The sequence below is a fragment of the Anser anser genome (genome assembly GCF_964211835.1).
Source record: "Anser anser genome assembly, chromosome: 10".
In the NCBI taxonomy this organism is placed as follows: domain Eukaryota; kingdom Metazoa; phylum Chordata; class Aves; order Anseriformes; family Anatidae; genus Anser; species Anser anser.
The window spans coordinates 9,719,414-9,744,465 of record NC_139730.1 but is presented as its reverse complement, the minus strand read 5'-3'; the positions used below and the strand labels follow the sequence as shown (position 1 = coordinate 9,744,465).

Genomic DNA, 25,052 nt, shown 5'->3' with positions numbered 1-25,052 from the left:
CATATGAAGAACACAAAAAATATCAGCAGAAGAACATGTCCTATTGCTAAAAAACACCTATATATGTATTTTTAATTCAAAAGCTGTCTGTAATTCAGTGGGGCTTTGTACCTCTGTACCTATTTGTTTGGCAGGCAATAAGTTTCACGATTACCCTCTTTCCACAGGTATGTTCTAAGACATCGCTACTTTGCAGTGGATTGGAGACCAGAAGAGGAAGCGAAGGGAGAACCCATTTCTCATGTTATTTCTCAGAGATTCTCTTCTAATGCCTCTGGGAATGGTATCTCAAATATCAGCATCTGAACCAGATCTGATGTCTTTGCTCACACTGAATAGCACTCTATTCTGCTAGTAGGCCTTCAAAAACACTTGAAAGCTGTTAGTCACAAAAATGCTACCTCTAAAAATAGTACTTTAGGCAGTGACTTTAGGCCAGAAATCAATGGGATTAATAGTAGTGCAGGTGATAATGGTTGTTACCAAAGGCATGAGAATTTGTCCCTGAAAGGCTCTTTTTGAGCACCTTATATTGGTGGTTAACAGCACTCAAGTGAATATTATTTCAGAAAGACAAATTTTGTACTAAAGGTAATGTTTCTGTTAGACTGGCTGATATAATGAAAATCCATGGTTGCAGTTGTAGGCACACAAACCCTTCTTCAGGGCTGATACTTAAACTCCAGACAAAAAGAATCAATTTATAAACTGTAGTTCTTTTATTTCGGTGGCAAAATACCAAAGCTGTTAGAAGCATCAGCGTGCCTAGCATCAAAGGCACCTCAGTTCTCCGTACCACCAGGCCCGATCAAAATCCATGCTATAAAAACATCTGGTGTGTGGAACAGGGAGGGAAAATATTGAAGTATCAAAAACTGGAACAAAGCGATGCTGTCCCTTTCAGGTGTGATAAAAGTTAAATAGTAGAGCTCTCACTGTCCTGGGCTGTTAATGGATTGTGTTGGGTTGAGATCCCTTCACTAGCTTTCTATGAAGCTGAAGGTGGGGAGACCAGATCCTGACCTGTTACTTCTGTGTAACAAGGGGTATGTCTGTGGTTCAGTGATTGCCTCAAACACATATTCATGAGTTTTTACAGAGATATTTTGACCAGGAGTGTACTGCAGCTGTAAAACCCACTCAAGAAACTGGGTAAAGACTGGTGATTAACTTGTATGAAGTCGTTACCATCAGCTACAGAGCTGGTTTAAAACCAGCTTTGATAACATCTATGGGAGTTGCAGTGTGTAGATATACTCGAAGTTTAGGTTATTACTACTTAGGTGTGAATCTACATAACATTATAGCGGCAGGTATTTTTCCTTTTGTCACCTGAGCTGTACGCAAGGAAAAGGGAATTAGCCACATGCTGAATTCTGGCTTCTTTGGCCAGCGGACAGTCAAACAACTTCTAAGGAGGTAGTATCTGCTTCAACAGACTCAAACTATGTATTACCTAGTTAAAAATTAATTGCAAGCTAGCAGGCAAGTTTACTCTGGTGGTACTGAATAAAGAACGTCTTTATGTTATTTTTCAGTATTTGTTCAGTATCACAGAGTGCTCATGCTTGAGTCTAATTGCTTTTCTATGCAGCTGAAAATCAACATGCTGTGTGGCAGTTGAAGGTGATCACTGGAAGCCCCATGGCTTGATGTGCTCCAGATGGGGAGCTGTTAACGAACATATAAAGAAATCAGGTGCTTCACCCCATCCTGCCTAGTGCTTTATGGCGTATAGAGCTGTAGGTTTGTTTCTTTGGTTTCTTCCCCCCCCCCCCCACCTTTCTCTCAGGGCTGTATGGTTCAGCTGGGTTTAAAAATGATTTGGCGTGGTCTTCATTCCTTTATCTAGGCTGTAGTATACCTTTGAGGACATGCTTTTTAGTTGCTCTTTATTCTTATCTCCAGGACTTTTTCTCCTCAAAGAGGCACTGTACTGATTTTTCTGGCAGGACGTTGCTATTGTAGCAGTAGAGGGCTGTGAGTCCTCATCGAGAAATGTCAACCCTTTGCCATGAGGCAGTGTGTCCCCATCTGCAATGCTTCTGATGGGAGGTATCACGACTTAGCGAAGAGATTTTGACAGGTGATGACAGTACTTCAGAGGGTAAGTTAAAAGCAATACACACTTGCTTCACTAAACTGGAAATGCACTTTTACTTACACTACCTGCTAACAAAGAATGGCAATGACTAATCTTCATTTAGAGGCTTCAGTCTTACACTGCATATAGTTTGTCATTTGAAATATGTCCAGAGAGGCTGACTGTGTTCTCAGTAAATCCCTGCGTGGTGCCAGCCTGGTGCTCAGAGATAGTGTCTGTGTGTCCTCACACTGACTGTCAGATTGACTTGCAAAGGGGGCACCTGACTGTGTGGTACTGTACGTGTGTGGTACATAATTTTCTGCTTCACAGCGTGCTAAATTACTTTTTATTGGGGGCTGATGGGCTGGGTCTGGCACTAGTCCTTGCTGAGCCTTGGTCTCTGACAGCTCTTGGGCTGGCAAGGCAGGATGAAGACCAAGGGTTTGACTGATAGGGACCAGTGAACTACCCCTTTTGATGATTCTCAATGTTACTACCTTATTTTCCCCGTTAAACTTTTAAAATTCCCTCTAATAAATGTCTTTTGTTGGATTCCCTCCCAGATTCACTTCCAGTAAAGCTGTGATGCCTTGGAAAGCCATTCATTCAGGCTCTTGCCCACATGGACAGGAGCAGGCCTTTCTTCCACGTGGAAATAAGCAGGCCATTGCCATGCCAAAAAGGAGACACTCAGCCCTCCAAGACAGCAGCTGCTAGGAGATGCCTCTAGAGCTGCATGTCTCCACCACAGCTACTTATTCCCTGTACGTTTTTAATAAACATAAAATTGCCTGTGCCTGACCAAGGGATGGTGGTGCACAGATGATGATTAGGGGATAGTTAGTGTAGCCTGTTCTCTATTATCTTTGTCCTCAAATTTCCTTGTCTGCATCTGGACAGCAATGTTTCCTCTTGCCTTGTTTTCTCTTCAGCACTCTTTCTTCTATTCATGCTGCTTTTTTGGACTTATTGGCTCTCTAGTATCCTCCAACTCTTTTGCTTACATGGGATGAGTGTTTGAGAATGCTTTGTACAATGCCATATCGAACTTCCTACCTTGCTGCTTCCAGAAAAGCTTCCAGTTGCTCTCTGAAATGCTGTGGCTATCAAGCACTGTCATTCTCTTCTTGCTGTCACACCCAGAGTACCTTTGTGTTGCAGGCTTCTTGAAGTAGAGGAATTTCTTGTCATTATTTACCTGTCCGCTGTGAGCTGACGCTTACACCAGTGTGCTGTATCAATAATATTCCTAGCCCAAGTCACAAAATGAGACATGCCATACTTGACACAGGAACACATGCTCTTCCATTAACATTCATTATTTGTGGTCACAGTCAGAAAGATCAAGATTGACACTGATAACTGCCTGAGGAGAGGAGCTGCACACCAGCCAGCCAGCGCTTTGCTTGCTGCTTTGATAATGCTGGGATGAGAAGGGAACAGCCACACGTGGGGGGAGTGGCTCCTTCCTTGCACTGGGTGGCAGGTGTTTGGCTGTCATCTTCTATTTTTCCTCTTTGGAAAGGCAGCACTGGAAAGGAATTCCCATTAACAATTCATATTTACTTAATTCAATCACATTCACCTGCTAGCCAGCAGCCAGATCACTGAGACTACCTGTCCATAGGGATGAAAACAGATTTACTGACAGATTTTCCTTTTTGCTACCTATTCTTCATTTGATATTTATTTATTTATTTTAAATTTATTTAGTCTTCCCCATCTTGTGGCAATACCTAGACATCCCATGCATGGCCACACTGTTATTTCACTATGCTGTAAAGACTGTAGTAAGCAGGGCAGCTCAGAAGGACTTAGAAGGTAGTTGTATCTGTTACACCTTTCCTAACCTGCACCGGGAGCTTGCTGAGGCTTCTTTCTTCTGTTCATTTATTGGGTGCTGGCTGCAGTGGGGGTCTTAAGCTCACGTTCTACAAGAGCTACTGGCTATACATCACAACACTCTTTTGTTTTGTAAGTGTCTTGATATATGAATTCCCAATCAAGCCTTGTTTTTAATTGTTTGAAAGGGCTTTTAGTGCTGCAGTATCTATTTACGTGACCTTTCTGCTTGCAGGCAAAATATCTATTATCTGCTTTTTGAAAAATAACAATTATACAGCTAGGATTTTAAAAGAAACTGAATCCCCCAGCTGCAGAATTCTCCTTGAAGGATAGTCAGGAAATGGGTATCTAATCAGGCTGCTTTGGAAATGCCAAAGTTTTACATGGCTTATAGCCACCAAATGGGCTCTGTAGAAACCGTACGTATGGAACAGGCAAGCTGTGACTTACAAGCCCAGGAATCCAACCAGCACATTTGTAATGGGAAAGTTTTTGGAAAATCTGTCATCTTTGAGAGGTGACCATTGATGTAAGTAATTAGAATTTTTGTGTTGCTTGGGGATGATAAATGAAAATGGGTTATTAGACAGGTTTTACTGGAAACAATTTGTGAATAACTACCTACAGAATAATCAGAAACATTAAAGTAAAAAAGAATAGATCTGTCATTTGAAGAAAAAAAAAAAAAAAGGAGAGACAGGGGATCAAAAGGGATCTGGAATTAGCATTCTTCATTATTTTAATGCCAGAACATGCTTCTGTACTATTAATAGAAGTTAAAGCTGCTGCAGATTTTTCTAACTACATTTCTACAGCTTGAAGAATCGTAATCATCCTACAGCTGAATATCCCTTTCTTAACAATAGCACCTGTTTTACCTTCCTTAGTTTGTCTCCCAGAACAAAGAAGGTCCTGTAAGGTCATCTTCAGCTCTGTCCAGAACCAGGGTATTTTTCTTTGGTTTACTCATCATAGACCAGGCAGACAAGGTCTGAAGTCTTTTGAAAATTGAATAGTCAGGTATTTTTTCCTCTTATAAGCATTTTACAGTACAGCATTTCATTTCTTACCCCTTTTAATGGTATTTCCTTCCAAATACATTTTTTCTTTCTATGTAACATGTCATTAAACTACAGAGCATTTCAGTTTGGACTTTCCCCAGGCATTATGGGACGTTTACAGCTGGCCCCGGGAAGTCGGCTATTATTCCTCATAGCAGGGTTTAAAAATAATTGCCTGGATCCACACACACACAAAAGCTAGACAATGATTTAGTCTACATGGTATAGTTACTGCTACAGAGCTTGGTAATGATGCAGATCTATTTGCTTATTGGGTCACAAGTACAGGACTGATGCTGTGTGTGTGGAGGGGCTGGCAGCGAGCCCAGGGCTACCACCCTGGGGGTCTTGAGAGGGAACACCCATGGGTGCACATCCCCACCCTGCTCCAGGCAGCTGGCAGGTGGGTGCCCGCGCCGAGATTTCTCCTTGAGCATCTGGACTTAAGCGAGAGCGTAGTCGTATGCTGATGTGTCCGGGAAGTCATTTCTTGCAGCTTAGTTTTGAGAGGGGGCAGACCCAGAGGCTACCCCCGAAAAACCTGGTATAAGGATGATGAACAGGTTAGGCAAACCAACCCTCATTTGCACAAGTGCTGTTGGGGTTCTCTTGGGTTTTAATTTAACAGCTCTGTTTTGTTTGAAACAAATAACTGCAATTTGTATCTTATATCAAGTCCATTGAAGATGGTGGAAAGACTGCTGTTACTCATACTGAGTTTTGGTAATAGTTATTTCGAAAGACTTTTTCTCCCCCCTCTCAGTTTATTAATTAACTCTCTTGGTTTTCTTTTTAATTGCTGAGACAGAAATTCGATGGGCAGAGTGGCATTAAATCATTCAGAACATATTTGAAAACTGTTTTCACAGGGAGGTGGGGGATATTATCCTTTCCTAATGCACTGAATTAATCCTAGAAAAATAACAAATTAAAGTAATAGGAGGATATAACCAGACAGCCACAGCTGAGAACAGGTTATTTTACTTACTTGCCCTGTGATTCTGTGGTAGAAATATGGGGTCAGGTAATAAAACCAGAACACACTCCCACTTAAATGAATGGAGCCATTCATTTCAAGGACAGCTTCAGGGTTTTTTAGTCTAGCAATGTAACTAGCTGAATTCCCTGCAGGCAGATGAGCCAGTGGAGGAAAAATGTTCAGAATAAGGGTTCCAGGTTATATGCTTTGGAGTCTGTTTTTTTTTCTTTTTTTCTGTTTTTCCTCCTCCCTTCATTTCTCTTTAAATGTTGAACCTAATTATTCCAGTGGGGATGGGGAGGTGACTGAGAGGGGAAAGCTTGGTTTGGTAGAGAGGAACTCTGTGAATATTTCCTCCAGGCTGCAGGAGCAATTGAACCATTAGATCTCTGCAACTCTAAAATTCATCTCAATTCAGTAAAACATAGGCTGCCTCTTTCTAGGTGTTTGGGACAAGCTGACAAGAAATCCACTACTCTGATGGAGACCAAACTTCCAGGGATCTAAACAATGAAATATGATTATTATGTTTTAATATGAAATATTTTAAGATAATGAGTTCAGCTCTCTTAGAGGCAGGTCATAAAGATAAGCACTTCTGGAGCACTTCACCCCTTCCAAGTGGTGTTCTGTTAACAATAGCATCTGTGATGCTGAAAGCAGATACAGAAGGCTCTTAACTTCTCTTTATTTCTGCGGAAGGCTGGTGTTGACTGTGGGAAAATTCCTATTAAAGAATAAAACGTGCTTCATATGAGCCTTTTCCTCACTCAGGATAATGGTCTCTTTCACAACAGATTTCCAAATGAGGGGAGAAGAAACATCTTCTATGGTCAAAACAGATTGTAACAAGAAAAAAAAGGTAAACCAAATGAGCAGATCTTATGGGTGTGACTGTCCTGCTAGGAGGTCTGTAGCAATGCAGAAACATGACATTATCCTTTGCAAGCCCAAAAAGTAAATAGTGCATCATCATCTGTGCCCTATAGGACCTTACTTAAATATGCACTTGTTTGTGATTGTGGGGAGTGGTGGATAAGTGGGTATTGCTTTGTGTTTTTGTCTGAGTCACCTGGTCCATACCCTTCACAGTGGAGCACCAGAAAGGCTGAGGGAACTAGCAGGACTTCACCCCAACGCCCCCCCCCCCCCCCCCCCCCCGTACAATCAAGAATATGAATGAAGAAAGCATCACTGTTCTCTTCCTTGAGAAAAGTTCGTCTTCTACAGGAGAAGCAGAGAGCAGGAGCTACCAGGTGGGCTAGCTGTTAGGTATCACTGGTGCTTCAAAAGACAAAAAGAGTTGGAGGCCCATCACTCCCCCTATACACACCCATCATAAACTCTGGTTATCCTAAGTGCTCACTTCATCCTCAGTGAAGAGGTAGAAAGGGATCCTTCACAAATCAAGGGGATTGCATAGGATGTCACTCCTACCCGAAGTGTCATGTCTATGTTTCAGGGTGTTAACGAAGGCTTTCCCCTCATCTGGCACTGCTGTCATGTGCTGTTCTTTCTTCTTGCCTAGCCCTTGAAGAGCCATCTCTTCATGCCTGTGGGCTCATGGGATCCTTAGCATTTCCCAGAAGATACAACAGACTTTAGCAAACGCTTGGCTTTCAATAGGAAGTTGAAAAGACTGGGTTTGCTTTCCCAATTTTCAGCATATTTTGTTGCATACATCTTAAGATAACTAGATGCCTGGGAAAGCATAAATGCAAAACCACTTGAGAACATGGAGAAAGAAATTATTTCACAACTGGTTGTATTTCTGAGTGAGTTTAAAGATGCTCATTTGGTACCTGCATCCACTAGAACAGAGCAGTTATCCTAGCCCCAAACTCTGTGATAGAGGTGATGCTTCTGGAGCAACAGAAATGAGAGAGAGATTGCAAGGTTGTCTAGCTCAGTCCACTGCTCTGGGCAGAGTCACTCCTGTCTAGGTCATTCCTGATCGATGTTTATTTGATATGTTTTTGAATACCTCCAGTACTGGGGTGCTTCCAGCTTTCTCAGAAGTCTTTCCCTGGGTTTTCCTAGTCCCAGGGCTTCTGTATTCTTACCTTTGTAAAACTTTTTTTCCTGTAATATCTGTTTCCTGCACATATGAGCCCATTATTCTTTATCTGCTACATGTGTGGTGAAAAGATACTCCCCTTCCTATTTTAAATGTAAAAATTACATGTATTTATTAATATGCTTCTCATTAGTGCCCCTGTTCCTGGTTTTCACACTGCCCATTCACCTCCTCAGCTCTCTTTATGTACCTCTCTTCATTCTCCTTTCTGCTTTCCTTTGTGTCTCGAAAAATAAAATCCTCCTCAGACAAGAAAAAACCCAACTGGAGGAAAAAACCCTGAATGTAAGATGTTTGCAAACCCTCACCCAGCATCGTAGCCCTTTGTCTGTCTCCTCTGTTTAGACAGTGAGCTCTTCTGAGGAGGGGCTCCTTTCCTGTGTTTGTACAAGTGCTTAGCAGGCTCTGGCCCTGATACAGCTTGGTTCCTTAGGGGCTATCGTAATGCACAATAATAATGAACCATATGTCGGTTGAGCCAGGAAAATACTGAAGCAGCAGGCCAGTAGGCAGATTTTTCCTTAGTGCACCAGGTATTGCTCAGACAATGCAGACCGTTTCCCCTCCTATCCCACTAATAACACACTATACTTCTAGAGGAAGTAGTCCTAGGGATGATGATGTGTTTTAAACTTTGTGGGCCTTATTGTTAGTCTAATTATATTGTGGACGTTCAGAAGAATGCTTCTGTAGCGCCTTGCACAGCGGGCGTGCATGAGGTATCCCTCTCCCAGGGCAGCAGTGGTGAAGCAGTGTTGGTGCGGGGGCCAGCCCTGACCTCAGATGTGGCATAAGCAGCAATGCACACTGGCTTGGGCTCAGCATCCTGCCAAACTACTTGCTTTATTATTTTTTGGATTACTTTTGGTTTGGCATGCTGGCAGAACAAGCTTGTGTCTGCTTGCAGAGCTCTGCCCACGTGTGCTTCTAATAAATAGGTGCAGTTATTGGCTGATTTCACATAGGGACCAGCCTCAATGTTATCAGCAGCTTTGGTAGAGGGATCTGGTAGGCATCAGCAGCATTGGTCTCTTTTGCAGCTAGATGGGAATTTTCCTATTAACTTTTTTAGTCTTTAGTGAGGTGTTATAATATGTTTTATTTCACTCTTACCATTTGTGTATTATCATAAAAAAATATTTTTGAGCAAAAATTCAGTTGTGTAACAATGCTTGGAAATGTTGGCACTAAGATGAAGCATTCTGACATTTTTGAGAAGAAGCAATTTGGAATTTTCATTTCATAATCTAGTTTTTAAGTGGCTTGAGTCAAAGCAAAAGAGATAAAAGGGAGTGTTAAAAAGTACTTAAAGGGATATCAAGATTCCCCACCTTTCAGACAGAATTTGAGATAACATCAGAAACTGAATACCCAGCTCTGGAGGAGCTAGGCAAGGTGAGGGTTGAAGCAGTCCCCACAGCTGTACCATCATGGTCTGACTCTGCTAGGAGGAGGGTGTAAATCTGGCAGAACTGTCGAAGGCTGCACCTCTGCTGTACATGGCTGGGTTCTGCAGGAATTGCTGGGAACAGAGGGAGGGAAAGCAAGCATTTGCCGCTTGGTAAATCCTCCCACTTCCCTCCTCCCAGCGGACGCATTTGTGATAATCATGGAGAATGCTACCACTTCAGCCTGCAATAATAACCACAGAGCAACCCTCTCACTCGTAATTGCTTTGCTGCCCAGGGGACAGAGAGGACTGTTTTCCTTTTATCATTGTCTTCAGTAGTGGGTTTGGTTTTTCCTTCTTCTGCCACTTAAATATTCTTCCATTGCATCATTTTGACTCCTCTCACCAAGTAGCATGCGGTGTTATTTTTAGGTGGTGCAAGGGGACATGCAGGGCATGTCCTGAGATGGGTCCTGAGATGTCGGGGCTGATATTTATGAGTAAATTCAAACTGGGCATGATCTGCACAGTCCTGTAAACTGCAAATCTGTTTGAATCAAGAGAGGTATTTTAGTGGATTTATTGTTGCCTTTGATATGCTTTTTATGTGTTCTTGTCAGAAGCTGAATTAAAAAAAAAAAAGTGCTGCAGTTCAGTGTTAGCCTGTAAAAACATAAAAATCTGGCACAGAAAGACCTGTCATCATAACTTTCATCATGTTACAAATCCTTACTTTGCCACATCTGCTCATTACATGAGACAGGCAAGAATTCAGAGCAGCTGAGCTTCGAGACATTCTGTTGCAGAAGGTAACAACTGATTAAAAAAGGTCAGGAGATAGGAAAATTTTGGGAGCTATGGTCTCTTTGGTCTGTGAATTTCATAAGCAGGATGTCAGTAGACTACATTGCTGCATATGTTTAGATAGAGATTAGGCTGGGGAATGAATTACAGTGAGGTGTAAAATAAGTGAAATGTAAACTGTACAGTAAGAGTCCTTTTTGAAATGGTTGGGGGGTTTTGTGCAATAAAAAGAAGAAAAAATATATATTCCATGGCCATTTTGTGAACACACTGGGCAAGATCAAGTGTGGAGTGGTAAAGTTAATGGTGCTATGGCAATTCATCTTAGCTGATGATCTTGCCTATGGGCTCTAACTCTGCCGCATGGTCAATAAATGTGATTGCAGTTATTATGTTTAAGGGAAGCTATGGATTTTCAGTCAGAATGATCTTTGCTTTTGTTTTTGCCGTTATTCTCTTTCCATCTGAAACATGGCCTCCTGCTGGAGTCCTGTTTGGCTGCATCTCCTCTCAGCTGCCAGCCAGGTCCCATTGCGGGGGGTGCCTGGGCCACCCCGCGCAGGCTCAGCTCCCTGGGGGTGCAGCTTCTGGTGGCCCATGGGAAAGCTCCCATGTTCTGCCCTTCCTGAACAGCCTTCTCCATCATCAGAGGTTAGCACCTGTTCTATAACAATTCACAGCCTGAAAGAATGAGTATTTTATTTAGATGTCTAATTCTTCTGAGCTCTTGGGGAGATTTTAAGCCAAAAAAAAAAAAGTGATCGTCAATGACTCCAGAAGCTCAGGATTTAAGAAAAAAAAAGGGGGGGGGGGGGGGGGCTCCAACATTGTGATATTTGTTAGTTATCTAAAGAAGACTGGAAAGCAAGGTGCTAGTTATGCTTTCATCTGGTCAGAGGACTTCAGAGGTTTTGCAACTTGTACATGGAGGAAAAAGGCTTTCCCCAAGGCAGTTTGTTAGCTGGTTTTTAAGGTCTTTGGCTTTTCTGAGTCACCTGGAGATGAGCTACTTCACAGCTGGGTGGTGTCAAGGCCGCATATAGCCCTCTCATGCAGCTCTGTGTTTTAAATGACAGTATAATAGTCCTGTGTTGCAGTTGCAATATCCTCTAATAGATAACATTTTAAAATATACAAAGATATATTTGGTATAAATATAGCTCACAGCATGAGGCACTGAATAAAACATTTCTCTTCACTCATCGGGGAGGATCATGCATAACTTACTCTTGGATCTGCTTCATCACTCAGGCGTTAGAGAGTCACCCCTAATTTGTGAAAACATATGGCTTATTCCACCCTTCCACACTGAGAATTCGTTACAGGCATGCTTGCCTGCAGTCTTGTGTTCACCATCTGGATCAACCTTCTGCAAGTTGAGGTAATCGGAGTTACAGTAAAGGGGAGCAGGGAAATGTGTTCCTCCTTCTCCTCTGCTAAAAGCAGAGGATGTCTCTTCTAGCTCTTGGCTTCGTTACAGCCTGATGGGCTGAATCCTGGGGGAGAGGGGGGTGGCAGCATGGACCAGGCAAATAGCCAGGTTACTGTAAAAACATTTAGCCAATAATTATGAACTATAGAATTACTTAACTCTTAGATTGCATCTTGATTAACTACCTAGCAACAGTGAGTTAGGGAAAACTGGCTGTGGATCCAGTAAAAAAAAAAAAAAACATCCAGCATGTCCCAGACCTATTGTCTATCCTGAGCCACAGAGCATAGCTTCCATCCTCCCAGAAGTTGAAGTTCCCATTATTCACATTCAAATTTGATGTAATAGGCAAATCCTGGGTTACTTACACTACAGTTTGGCAGGAGTTTTGCACAGGCCGTGTTACTCAAGCAGGAATGAAATATATACGTATTTTTTCACGGGTTCCTCGATCTCTGTTGCTCAACAAGAGACAATTGATTAGCTGCATGGAGGATCATTTGGGTTCTATTATTTACAGTGGTCACTCATGACTCAATCAAGTCAATGGCAAATTAACAGCTCTGTTTACTTGTTCTGTTTCAGTGTGTTAACTGGTGTAATCACGCAAGGATTTTTTATTCTGTTTTGGCTCAGAAAAGCAGTGTATGGCTGGTTCACATCTTCCTGTTTAATGCTGAATCCCCGTTCCCTGGAGGGAGCCTCAGGCAGCGGTCAGAGCCCCCTTGCTGTGTGCAGCTTGGCTGGGCTGTGCTCCCCAGTGTGCATATATCCAGCTGGGCAACCTGCAGAGATCAATAACAAAACACCAAGGTGTGATGGCCACACCTCACTCTTTGCAGCCCTTCATCTTCCCTTTCTTGTTTTTTTTTTTTTCCTTTTTTGGTCATTGTTGTTGGTTTTTTCCCCTTTCATACAAAGAACTTGTAGCTCATTCTGGGTTTGAGTGCAGTCTGTGCTTAGTTTTGCTTTGTGGTCCTCTGTAAAAGCCTGTGGTACTTTAACAGTGTATGTGGACTTGTTTGTGTCCTTCTGGTTTATTCCCAAACAGAAAAAGTAAGTATTGGTTTAAAGCATCCTTATGTTACTGAGATTGGGAGCACACTGGTGTTTGTAGCAATGGTAACAGTATAAATTTTTATTTTTATTTTTTTTAGAAAATAACTTGCGGCTTTATCCTACATCGCTATGCCGATACAGAGCCCCTGTGAAGCCATCTCTGCTTCTTTCAATAACTGTAACCTTGTACCGTTTAATTACCGTTAAATTAGTCCTGGATTGGTACGTCACTACAGAGCCATATATCCAAAAATCAAAATAGAAAACTGAAAAGCTTTCTTATAATGATTGTAAGCCACTAACAGTCCATTTACTGGTTGTGAATCCAGGGCTGTAAAGCACAGTCTGCTGTTACAGCTGGTTTCCTCACCTAGCTTCTCCCATGTATGTTTTCAGTGCCTTGAATTAACAGGAACTCTTCCTGTCTGCTGGTCAAGCAGCACAACTGTGCTCATCCGAACTCTGCATGTGAATTAAACTGGAGTTTGCACATTTCCTCTCAATCCAGCCAGAATAGGTATTTAAGCAGATAATGGCGCACGCAGGGCTAAACTGGGGTCAGGATTTGAATGTGATTCCTCCCAGTTGGGTGAATACCCATTTTTCTCTATAGGAGAGGGTTCCCTGTGGCCATGTGCATGTCAAGCGATTTGTCAAGACCCAGCAAACAAAGGAAGGCTGCCAAAGGCTGCCACCTTCCCTCAGTTGGCCCCTCTGGAGTGGTCCTTCTGGGCCCCCCCCCCCTTCGCCTACCAGCTCTGCTGATTGCTGCAGCTAAAGGAGACCATGTTTGCGGGAAGGCAAACCCAGCCTTTCTTTCTCAGAGGTTGCTACTGTTTGCTTTCTTTAAAAATAATTTGCATTTTCTGAGTCTGTCTTTCTAGCTTGAGCTCTAGTCTATTTCGCCCCCTTTCAGGGCTGGCTTTTAGGTTCTCATGGCTTTGGGGATGTTGAACATAAATGCAATAATACATTACTTGTTTCAAAGTTGAGAAAGACATAAAATTATTCTGCATTGGCAATGCCTTCAAATAGCTTTCACAATTTCCTCTCCCCACCACTCCCACGTACTCTCCTATGCATTTCTGCAGTAATTTTGTGCAGTGCTTAGTGTGTGCCAGAGTCAGCTCTTTCCCCCATCACCCAGCTTTTGTTCACACAGTTGTGTATTGCAGAGAATCACCAGCATAGTCTGAGCTTTGGGGTGGTAAGAGGTGCTTCAGGACAGCAAAGCTGGTCTTACTGTTCTGGGGATAGTGCACAGCGTGTGTCCAGACTTCACCCTGGGATCCCAGGCTCAATGCACTTAAGGGTATCTATGATAAGACTGTGCCTGTCCTGATCTACCCTCTTTATTCCTTCCCTCTTAATTATAGCATTCAAGATGATTAAATCAGATTAAAATGCAAACCGGCACCATAATCAAACAGAATGTAATAGCTGGTTTTTGTGAAAGAACATTAAAATAAAAGATAAATGATTTACACCAAACTCCCTCTTCAACTTTGGATGGCCACAAAACGATGCTAACGAACTGCTGCCCAGACCTCAGGAATTCATGTACCCAGACTGCTCAAGCCTGGCTTTCTTCTCCAGGCCTTGAACGTGTCTCAAATAGCAACGTGCTCTGTATGCCTATGTTACAACTTATACTTTTTTTTTTGGTGTGTTTATAAATGTATTTATTTTAAGAATTCGTGCTTGCCTTTAACTGAAGATGTTCAGTATTTTACAAATATAACTTTTTATTAATGAACCTGCTCAAGTCATCTCTATGCCTGCTTAGTCATAACCTGGATTTACAGAGAGATGCATTTGAGAACATCAAGAAACAAAAGCTTAAGCAAGATGTGAAAGAAACCTATGGCATAGCTGTAGCCCAAGTTACCAAGCTAGCAGGTCCTGGATTATGGTGTTTCTGAAAGGCTTTGCCACCAGCATTTCCAGTAGTTGCAGAATACCTCTGAGTCAGGTAAGTCATAGCAATTTAAAGTTCTTGAATTTAAAAAAAGAAAAAATAATACCAAAAAAAGCTATAAATAAGCATCTGTACCCCCAACATTAAAAAAAAAAAAAATCAAATAGTTTTGATGAACATAATGAATATTATCTCTAAAATGGGATGAGAGCATGTTTCTAGATGTAAATTTGATGGGGTGAATAGCCTGAGAATACTTCAGAAATGCTTGAGGAGTTTCTTTCTGTTCAGATTACCATTTTTTTTTTGCCATATGGATAGGTGTAAATGTAGATTGATGGGAGCTGTTATTGAAATGTACCCATTAGATAGTTCCTTTGTTTCAATATGTAGATTGCATTTTGGAAAAGATGTGAAGCTAGTTTAAACAAAATGAGATGTATAGAAACTTTGTTCTCCTTTGTCTTCAGCTTCTGATCAGACTCATATAATTTTCAGGAAAAGGTTGATAGTTTGCAGGGGTTATAGCATATTGGTTCAGAAAGCAATTTCTTTTCTCACCCATGGTTTTTGAATGAAAACAGCAAATTCTGATGAAAAATACATTTTAGTGAGGAGGGTGAGGAGATCATAATTTGATCAGCGTAAACTCATTCATTTTAGAATAATTCTTGAACTAAAATGTGCTGTCAGTGTGCAAAGAATTCAGTTCACTTCATGTTCATAAAACCCAAATGTTTATGAATATTGATTTCAAACCTTTTATCTGCCAACCAGCATTCGATACTGTTCTTGGGTGGGACACATGGGGGAAGTCCACATCTATGTGCATAGTTTCAGGGTTGCTTCAGCTGTGCTTTGCAAAGCACAAATCTGCAGTGTTTCTCTTCCCTACCCTGGTGAAATTCCTCCCATTTGCTGCAAAGAAAGGATGTTCACTTGCTTAAACACATTTGGTGAAGGAAGGTTTTATGAATTGACTATGACAGTCAATGAGTTTCTGTTTTACTTGTGGTGTCTCATACGGAACAATATTCTGGACATTCAGTTAAAATGAAGGAAGCTGCTTCCCTTCCTCCACACATCTTATTTGCTTCAATTTGTGTGCTATAAATATATGGGTATATATATGTATATATATAAAACAGTTTAGTGTTTGTAATCTGTTTACTTTTCCCCTCTAGCTCATTTGCAAGCTGAAGCAGGATGTTGCATTCTAAGTTTGGAAAACATTTGATTTTGATACAAAAAGTAGATCGATTGTAATTCCCAAGATGAGAGTATGGTTACTAATTTTATTGGATATCACAGTCCTTTCACTGGCAAGAAAGAGCTCTGAACCTTTTCTGCTACAGTGAATTCCATCCATTTTAATGGGTAAATCTGTATTTTATTTATTTATTTTTTAAATTACACCCCTTTTAAATTCTTTTGAAGACATTGATTGTCTGTTGGAGCATACCATCCAGTGCTAGCTTTTCTCGGCAGCAAAATATTATTCATGTCATGTATTTTAGCTCCACGTTGTCTTAAAGAGTTTGCGCATAGCTGGGAAAGACAAGAGAGGTATTTGTCTTGTGAAAGAAGCTTCCTATGTGATTTCAGCTGAGAGGTGGGTTTTGGAGCCACCTTAGCTTTTAAAGGCTAGGCCCACTTGAAAATATCTAATTACTATTTAGACTAAATGGTAGCACTAATTGCAGTCAATTCTCTATAAAAGGAATAAACTATCACTTAATTGCATTTAAATTCATAATACAAAAATGCATCTTGATTAGAGAAAGAAATAGATCAGGTTAATTCTTTTCTTTGGTAATGGGTGAAATTTATACAGAAAAACTGCATTACCCTGACGAGCTGTCATTGGTTTCTTCCTGTAGTTGAGTCTCAGTCTTCAAATAGATATTTGAACACCCAACTGTCATTTAAGCTTTGGATATTTCTCCTTCTCAGACAATAATTCTCTGCACCCAAAATTGAAAGCTTTCCAGCTTTATGCTATCTCTCTTCCGTGGGGGTGCAGGTAGGAAGCAACTGTATAAATTGGCATGTGTAGCTCCTCATGGTACAATTTGCAATCAAGTGGAAATGTGACTATTTCTTTTTTTTTCTGTGATTCAAAATCCTGCTTAAAAATTCCAAATGTTATTCCAGGAGAGGCAGGAGAGAAAGGACACATGTCCCAAAACACTGTTAGGGAATGAAAGGTGCTGAACAGAATTATTTTCTGGAAGATTGAAACCTGGTGTGTTGTGTGAAGTCTAATTTTAGACCGCATTATGCTGCAATATGGTATCAGATTCAAAGAGCAGCAGGTGTCAGAATCTGCTAGCTGACACTCTATGTTACAGCAGAAAAGCTTTATTAAATTCATTTTCTAAGCTGCAAATAGGACTCTGACATGGTGTGAAATTCAGCTAAACTGAACTTCTTCAGCTCCTGCTCCTGCATGTCATGGATTTGCTGTAATCGCCCACTGTGATCTGGCTAGCCCAAGTTTGGAAATGCTGGCTATTAGCCCTAGCAGGAAAATGCTTTGCTTTCAAGTACCGCGTGCTACCCACCCGCAACCTAATGAATCCTCAAGGAGGTCTGAAATGAGACAAAACTCCATCCTGAACCAAGTGAGAACAGGAAAATCTATTTCATGCCATTCCCATGGGAGATGAGTCTAATTCACTGGCAAATATTTTGTGATGGGGCTGGGGTTATCTGGGTGAAACAGCTATTTTTATTTAGAGTATTTGAAATCCGGCTATAACCTCAATTTTTGTATATAAGATCTTTTCCTGAAATTTTAAAAAGTTTGTCAGGATGGAGATATAAATTGTGCGGACACAATTTATCACAGCGAGGTGTTGGATTTTTTTAATGCATATTTTTTTTGTGCCAGTGAGCAAGCAATGCTGTCCTGGCCAAGGAAAGGTCTTCTAGAGATGGGTGGATGGATGAGGGGAGGGAATATTTGTAACACTGCTAATTTTGACTGTGTAGTGCCCTGATTTTGCCTGTAGTTGTTGTCTAAGGGGAATTCAGTAGCCATAGCAATAGGGACAGAGTTATGAGAAGAGTTGCCATTCATTTCAGGCTGTTCTGACTGGGTTTAAACATCTCTGAAAGTGTTAGAAAGCAGCAGAGAGGATCAAAAAGGAATTGTTAAGGCTCTGAGAAGCCTGTGGAATTAATTTAGAGAGCTCCCCTCGGACAAAACAGTGTCAGGTAAAGATGGTGTTTGATACAGATCACATGCAGTCAGCTGGGTATTGCTGGCAGTCCTGGGGAGCAGCAGAACACAAATGAGAAGGAAATGTTCAGGCTGGGATTTAGTCCTTCCTTTGTTTTTATTATTTACTTTATTTATTTATTTTGCAGGATGCTTGCCTGCATCTTTTTTGGGAGATGGCAGTCTGATCTCATAAAGGCTAGAGTTATAAAACACAGGCATACTTTCTAGGGGTGCATATAATTGATGGGTTTTCTATTTGCAGTTTGTGTCCTTCTTGGGAATCTGAACTGCCTTCAGCCAGCCAGGCTGCTTTGTCCTGGAAGGTCCTTAGTAGCAAAGGAAAATAGATAAATAAACATAGACTCCTTCAGAGTTGGGATGCTTGGTTGTTCATGTGAGCTGTGAAAGGCAGTGTTTATGGGTAAGGTAAGGTACTGTAGGTCCAGATTTTCACCCAGTAGTTTGATGCAAGTAGTTCTACGTTCACTGATTATGAAAAATCATATTTTTGGTCATGTTTCAAATACATTAGTGATATTTGACATAGGGATACTTTTCTTATACGTAGAAAGTGTAACTGAGCAATGATGTGGGGGGATCAGGGATCAGATCCCTGATCAGGGATGTTAGTTGAGCTGTATGGAGTCTGAACAGTTTGGGCTCCTGCTACACAAAGTGCATTGAAGTGCTTACAGTAGCCAGAAATATCAAGCACCAAGACTGTGCGGGGGGTACTGTACAACTTGATGTGCGTTGTTAGAAAGGGCCTCTGTGGCTTGTATCGATATTGCTGTTTTATTCTAACAGGTAAAACTGTTAGATGTGTTCGTATTTGGCATAAGAATTTTTATTCTGTTCGTGTATATATAAATCTTTTTATACAAAAAAACAAGACTTCAGACTGGGATCTTCATCATTACTTGGGAGAAGAAACCTAGAGTGTTCCATTTTAATTTCTGGCATTGCTGTTTTAGTGCAGAAACTATCAATATCATTATAATGTATTTTCAGACCATATTATGTGGAGGAAATCTGACTTCATCGCAAAGGTGACCCACAAAGGAAACTTTAAAATTGGCTTCTACCACTCCTTTTTGTTTTGTTTTTCCCTTTGGGCTTTAAAAATGTTGTGCAAAGGTCTGGGAAGCTTTGAATATTCCCAGCTTTCTGCTTGCAGACTTTTTTCTTATTATATTTAAAAATAACAGGAATGCAAAGTCTGCTTTTGCTGCTCTCCTCCTCCCCCTTTTCCCCTTGGACAATTCCTCAGGGATTTCAAGAGCAGAAAAGTGAAACATGGCTCAGAGCTGGAGGCATTTAGTTTTTAGAAGAGCTTTTGTCTAAGTGCTTTGACTCAACAGGTGCTACTGGAACAAGCAGATATTGGATCTGAACAAGCCTGACTGGAAATTTCTTCTTTCTCTGTAGCTCAACTTTCATCTCCTTTTGCAGTCATAATTACAGTAGTTTTCACAGGATCCTTTTTAGGATAGATGAGGTATTAATTTTTAATGTTAAAAGTTTTTTCCCCCTTTATGATTTTTGGGTGTCATCTTTAGTCATCTTATATGTCACAGATGAGAGGAAAAACGAATTTCTTTGTTTCTAAAAAATTATTATTAAGGCTCCAGAAGCTCCAGGTTAGGAGCAGAAGTGAAATCAACAGAAACTCCAACAACCTTTTGTATGATACAGAGGTACATGGCATCACAAGCCATGGTTGCAGTGTTATGCAAGATTAGGAAGGAAACCATTACTTTTTGGCTGATCTACCTAAGAGAAGTTGGATGTTTATATACAGCAAGAATTCTACTTTTGAAATCAGGTCTGAGTGGTGGGTTAGCAAGCAAACATATGCAGTGGAGGAAAGTGAAAACATTCATTATGCCAGCAGCACCTGAAGTCTCCTGCTGGCAAGAGGATGGGGTGGACCAGCCGTACTGCGTTTGTACATGAGGCTTTTGCTGGTCTTACTCCGCTGCTGAGTTTGAGGTGCCTCCTAAAAAGGTGTGGGCTGGGAGATGTGTGCAAAGTAAATTGCTCATCTGGCTCAGAGCCTGCTTTCTACTTGTGCCTTGGGGGGCTTCTGGGGAAAATGATGTCTGGGAGCAGACTGACATACAAAGCCCATGGGTCATAACTTGTGTTCCCTCTGTGTTATTTTGTCTGCTTGGATGGGACGCTAACGTAATGAATTTTAATTGAAAAAGAAAAATCTTCTGGTGGAAGCGTATTCTCAGACGGGGAAGTATAAATTACAGAATAATTCATGGAGTATTTGTAGCTCTTGAGAATTCAGCTGGTCTAAATAATGTATGTTTATACATACAAATTGTGTGTGTCCCTGCATACTTAAAATGTTTGATTGTTTCATATTAAGAAACAAGTGAACAAGTGCTGACTGTGGAAGACTGGAACACTTGCCATTTTGGTTTAAATTCTTCGCTATTATTATGAATCCCACACAGATTTTTATCAGTATGGTTTTCATACCTGCATTTTATTGCTGGCCTAAAACTACATAGGCATAGCAGATAGACAGCATCTATTTAAAGCCTGAAGATACTAACGAAGAGTGTCAGTGGGGATAGGACAGCCATCACCCCACAGCTAATTAGGGGTAGGAAGCAATGGAGGATCCAGTACTACCCTCCTTCTTGTCCTGCCTGTCTGGTGGGGTTGCTCCATCACATAGCTTGGTATCTCACGCAGAATACAATTGCGTGAGAGGTTTTCAGTGCCTGGTGCTCTGGCTGCTGGCAGAGCTAATGACAGAGCAGTCCTTGTGTGCTGGCAAATTGCGAGCACAGAGGCGTTGGGTCTGCAACAGGGGGTTACTGCTCTGGCTTTCGCAGGCCATGGCCTCCTAAATCTGCCTCTTTGTAAGTAAAGGGAGAGCTTCCCTCAGCTAGAGGAACAGGAAATAAAAGGCTTTTCAGTGTGTGCACATCCATGCAAATGTCATAAAAATCACCTGTTTCTTTAAAGACCGCGGGGTGGGGAAGGGTTAAACAGCCGACAGTAAACATTTGGAAATGTAGCTGAGCTTCTGGATGGTGGTAATCCAGTCACTCAGGCGCCCAAGCTGCTAATGATTTGCTTCTATGGATGTGTTTAGGCCTCAGGCTGTCATCGACTCTGGAGGAGACCCTGAAGATGAAAGGATTTTGGTGTACAGCGGTGTCAAAGGCTGGTATTGTATGGGCACAAGCCTTCAATGTCTGCAGTGCTACCTGCCGGTGTCTGTGCACATCCCCATCCTGATTAGGGAGGACAGTGTGTTCTTGTATAATTATGCTACTGGATTGAAGCAGTATAGGTATATCCAAGTAAAAGAAGTGAGTGATAAATTTAAGGGAATTATGAATTAATTGGAATTCATAAATTGTCACATCTGAAATAGGGATGAAATGAGAGGATCTTCAATTCTTCTAATTGTGACGCCACATTTGACAAATACCTGCAGTTTTCATGTGCTGTCTGAGAAGGCCAGAGTGAAGCAATGGTAAGCAGCTGGAAGAGTTCTGCCTTGCATAACCAACCTGCAGGTCTTGCTGCCCCACGTAAATAGGGCAAGCTGCGCTGTTCAGCAAGTGCAGAGGCCGGGGTTGAAATGCAGGGGCAAAGCACACCTGTAGCTGTTGAAGCTGCTTTTGAAAGATTAGGAAAGAACCCTGCTATATATATTTTGCTTGGCCAACATTAGATGGATTCATAATTTCTTGCACAGATTGAAACTAAAATGCACTCAACCCAAAACAATGTGGTGAGATGCGAGAGCAGGGAAAAGATTTTCAGAGATAATTCAGGTTCAGTATTTTGTAAAAGTTCTGTTGGAGAAGGGGCCAGAGTCTGAAATTAGATTAATTCACTTCTGTCATGTTAGCATCTAGTCCTTATTTCTTTGTGAGGAAACTTTGTAGTTTCAGGTCATTTAAGACTTAAGCATGCAGGACAAAGGTGACATCAGACTACCAAGTGTACCCTGGGCTCTGGGGAGTGGGGTGACACAGCTCTCAAGCCTGGCAGTGGCCCTGTTGCAAGGCTTGCAAACCAAAGTGAGACTGTACCTGTAAATCAGCTTGTGCAGGTCACTGAGCATCTTCTCAGGGGGACTGGTTTGGGTCACTACTGATTTGAGCTGGATTCAAAGCAACAACCTAGAGGCAAAAGCTGTGATTTTTGTAGGGCATGATGGCTTACTTACTTGCAGTGTTTTGGTGATATTTCCTTCACCTTAGGACAGTAAACTATCAATAGCTGCATATTAAATAGCCTCGTCTTTTAAACAAGATACTGGTAGTAACTAGCATTCGCTATTAGGTGTAAACAAGTCCCAGAAGTGTTGCCAGCTCTGTGGGTTTTCTCTAATCTGCATAGCTATTAAACCTGCTTTTTTTGTGGTCCTGGCTAGCTCTATACTATATTATTGTCACTGCTCCTGCTCCTCACAGGTGCAAAAAGTCACTTCCCAGCAAGACAGGTTTACCACAGCGCTTTCTTTGTTGGCTCACCTGACAGCAGCACTGCCAGGGCCCCATGAGGGTCCCAGTTTGAGTGCTGGCCACGGCTGTGTGCAGATTGCACGCGGAGTTCAACTACCAGATGGGGGACACTAAATCTGCTTTGTCTCGCCAAGAGCTGGCAGACAGAGCACCGCTGCTGTCAGCCAGAGAAATACTGAAAATTGCTCAATCAACATAATTCATGAAGCTTTGTGGCAGGTCTGCAGCTCCACAGGCTGGTGTGGGAGTGCCAGGTAGGCCGCGGAGCTGTGCAGACCCGTGGCCCTGCTCATCGCCTTGGAGGGCGCGTGCAGCCGTGAGGTGTTCTCAAAGGGAAAATACTGTGAATGACACTTTTGCCCAGTAATTCCTGCTTTGTTTGCTGAGAGGGGTCATGGCTAAGAGCTGTGTCCCTGATCCCTTTTATGATGTTGCCTTAAAGCGCTCTGAGGACTGTGGAGTTACTTGGCTCCCCCTGCCCCACCTGCACCATCCCCACTCATCGTACACTACAGGCCTCGAGGTGAGGGGAAAATAGCAAACAAGTTTAAATCTTTATGGGCTGAGCTGGGCAAATAATCAGGCAACTCTTCTCAGTCATTCCTGCAAACAGAAGAAGGTTTAATCTCTTAGATGGTATTTTCAGCCCTTTGTTTGCTTTTTGTGCTCTGGGGCAGAGGGGTTTCAGTGAGCTCGCCTTGAGCAAATGGAGTCTTCAAAGGTCCTGGCAGAAGTGAAAAGTGCCGTGAGCTGTGGAAATATACTGCCTCCTGGGCCTAGTCCAAGCATGCGTTGGTACCCAGCATATTCGTGCCCAGCTGAAGTGTCCTTTTTGGTCTGGGGAGGTGTTGGGCCAAAAAGCACAAGAAGGGGCTGTCCCTTGTGCAAAGCAAGCAAGTAGTGTGCGATGGGGAATGGCTCACTGGTGGCATGAGGCTCGCTGGTGTGAGTGTGATTTAGCCAAACAGATATAGGCCAAACACCAACTGAGTTTAGGAAAAAAATACATTTTTCAGTAAGCAAGGAATAATATAGAAACAGTATATTTCTTATAATCTTCCTAACTTCTTATGTCTCTAGGCTATAAAATGTGTACCAGGTGGCTCCTCTCATAGATCCGAATCCTCCTGGAGATGTCTCTGGGTGTCTGGAAACCCTGAGCTGAAATTTCAGCGTTAGTAAAGCCTTAGTAAAGCCCATGAATGCAGGGTGGGGAATTCATCCTCGAGGCATTCCTGTTTCTGTTGCCACCCAGCCCATCAGGCCACTGAACTCCCTGTATGTAGCTTCTCGCCCTTTTTGGGAAAGAGTGCTGGATAAATAGGAAAACTCATGACAGAAATGTGCAGCCACAGGAATACTTACTGTACAATGTCAGCGTGTTACTCAATATAGCCAAATGAAGTATTCTGACAGAAACAACAGGTTCATTTTCCCCGGAACTTTGTAGAAAGGAACAGAAAATGGTCAGTTTCAATGCCTATGTTTTTGTGGGTCAGTCAAAGCATGCTGTGAATAATTTTTTTTTGTAAATATGTATGTGCAGTCTGAACAATGAGATTGTTAAAGGGAGGAATTTACATACAGACATGTAGAAGTCTGCTTGATTATAGATCAGATGAGTCACGTTCTGAATTGATGAAAGGTATATATTCCTCTCTCCGGTCTTTTGTATTCTAGCATATATGTGTAGACATGTAACAGTTTGTACGCATGCAGGTGCATGTATGTGTTTGCATCTTGGTCTAGCCTTTCTCAAGGCTTGCAAAACTGCTTTGCAGCATGCTGTATGGAATATATCTTGCAAATATTAAAGAATCAATTACAGAGTTAATTCAATAGCTATTAGTAATGAAACATAAATGCAACTTTATAATTCTGCCAGCTGGCTAAGGTACCATGCTTTCATCATCTACAGAAGCAAAACATTTTTCAAATCTCTGGCTGAATGTTAAAATCCAAAATTAAATTATAATTACCAGAGGGTTTCATAGCAGGCTGTACCAGACCAAAGTGGACTCCTCCCTCTCGTGCGTCCTGCTGGGGCTGCTGGCTGAAGCCTGGACCCGTAGCTCATCACATCTGCGCAGGTGGGGCAGGAAACTGTCAAGAAATATGTGTTTCTCCTGCACCTAGTCAGGATTTATATGAAAGAATGTAGATTTCTCTGCTTTGGATTGTGGCTATAGTCTTCAACTTGTTTTGACCTTTTTTCCACTTCTGTCAATGGCAGGGATTACTTCTGATGAGAGCAGCCATATTTCTAGGCCTCTCTATTCCTTCACTGGATATAATATTTTTGGCTGGTCCTGCTCAAGTTCCCCTTCCTCTCAAACACCGCACTTTCAGGCAGGATGTCTTTCTATCACCTGCATGCCCTACTGATATTATACTTTAGCTCATCCTCAGTGATCCTGGACTTGATACCAGAACAGAGGCACATGGTGTTATTTTATAAGCAGCAATGCAGAAAACAGCAGTCGACTGCCATGCTAATAGAGTATTTCAGTAACGAGGATGGTAGCATACTGTATTTTTATGAGGTGATTTATTTCTGTTAGTGGCCACTGGGTGGAGGAAAAACAGAAAAAGCTGAAAGTAGGAGCAGAGAGGAAAGCGGCCTGATTTCCAGGGCATGCAGAGCGCCTGCGAGTCCTCTCGCCTTGCTGA

The 25,052-nt window shown here is 41.9% G+C and overlaps 1 long non-coding RNA gene across 2 annotated transcripts in view; it reads left to right on the top strand.

Moving 5' to 3' along the window:
• The first annotated feature begins 1,722 nt into the window (after window positions 1–1,722).
• The window catches only part of LOC310904752, a 46,546-nt gene continuing 23,216 nt past the window's right edge, over window positions 1,723–25,052 (top strand). Inside the window, exons 1-4 of one of the 2 annotated variants that reach the window (XR_014588596.1) lie at window positions 1,723–1,742; window positions 1,909–2,107; window positions 2,650–4,951; window positions 6,769–6,833. This is a non-coding gene — a long non-coding RNA (uncharacterized lncRNA). Of the gene's footprint in view, window positions 1,743–1,908; window positions 2,108–2,649; window positions 4,952–6,768; window positions 7,045–25,052 lie in introns of those variants that run through there. The other variant, XR_014588597.1, reaches the window with a different exon arrangement.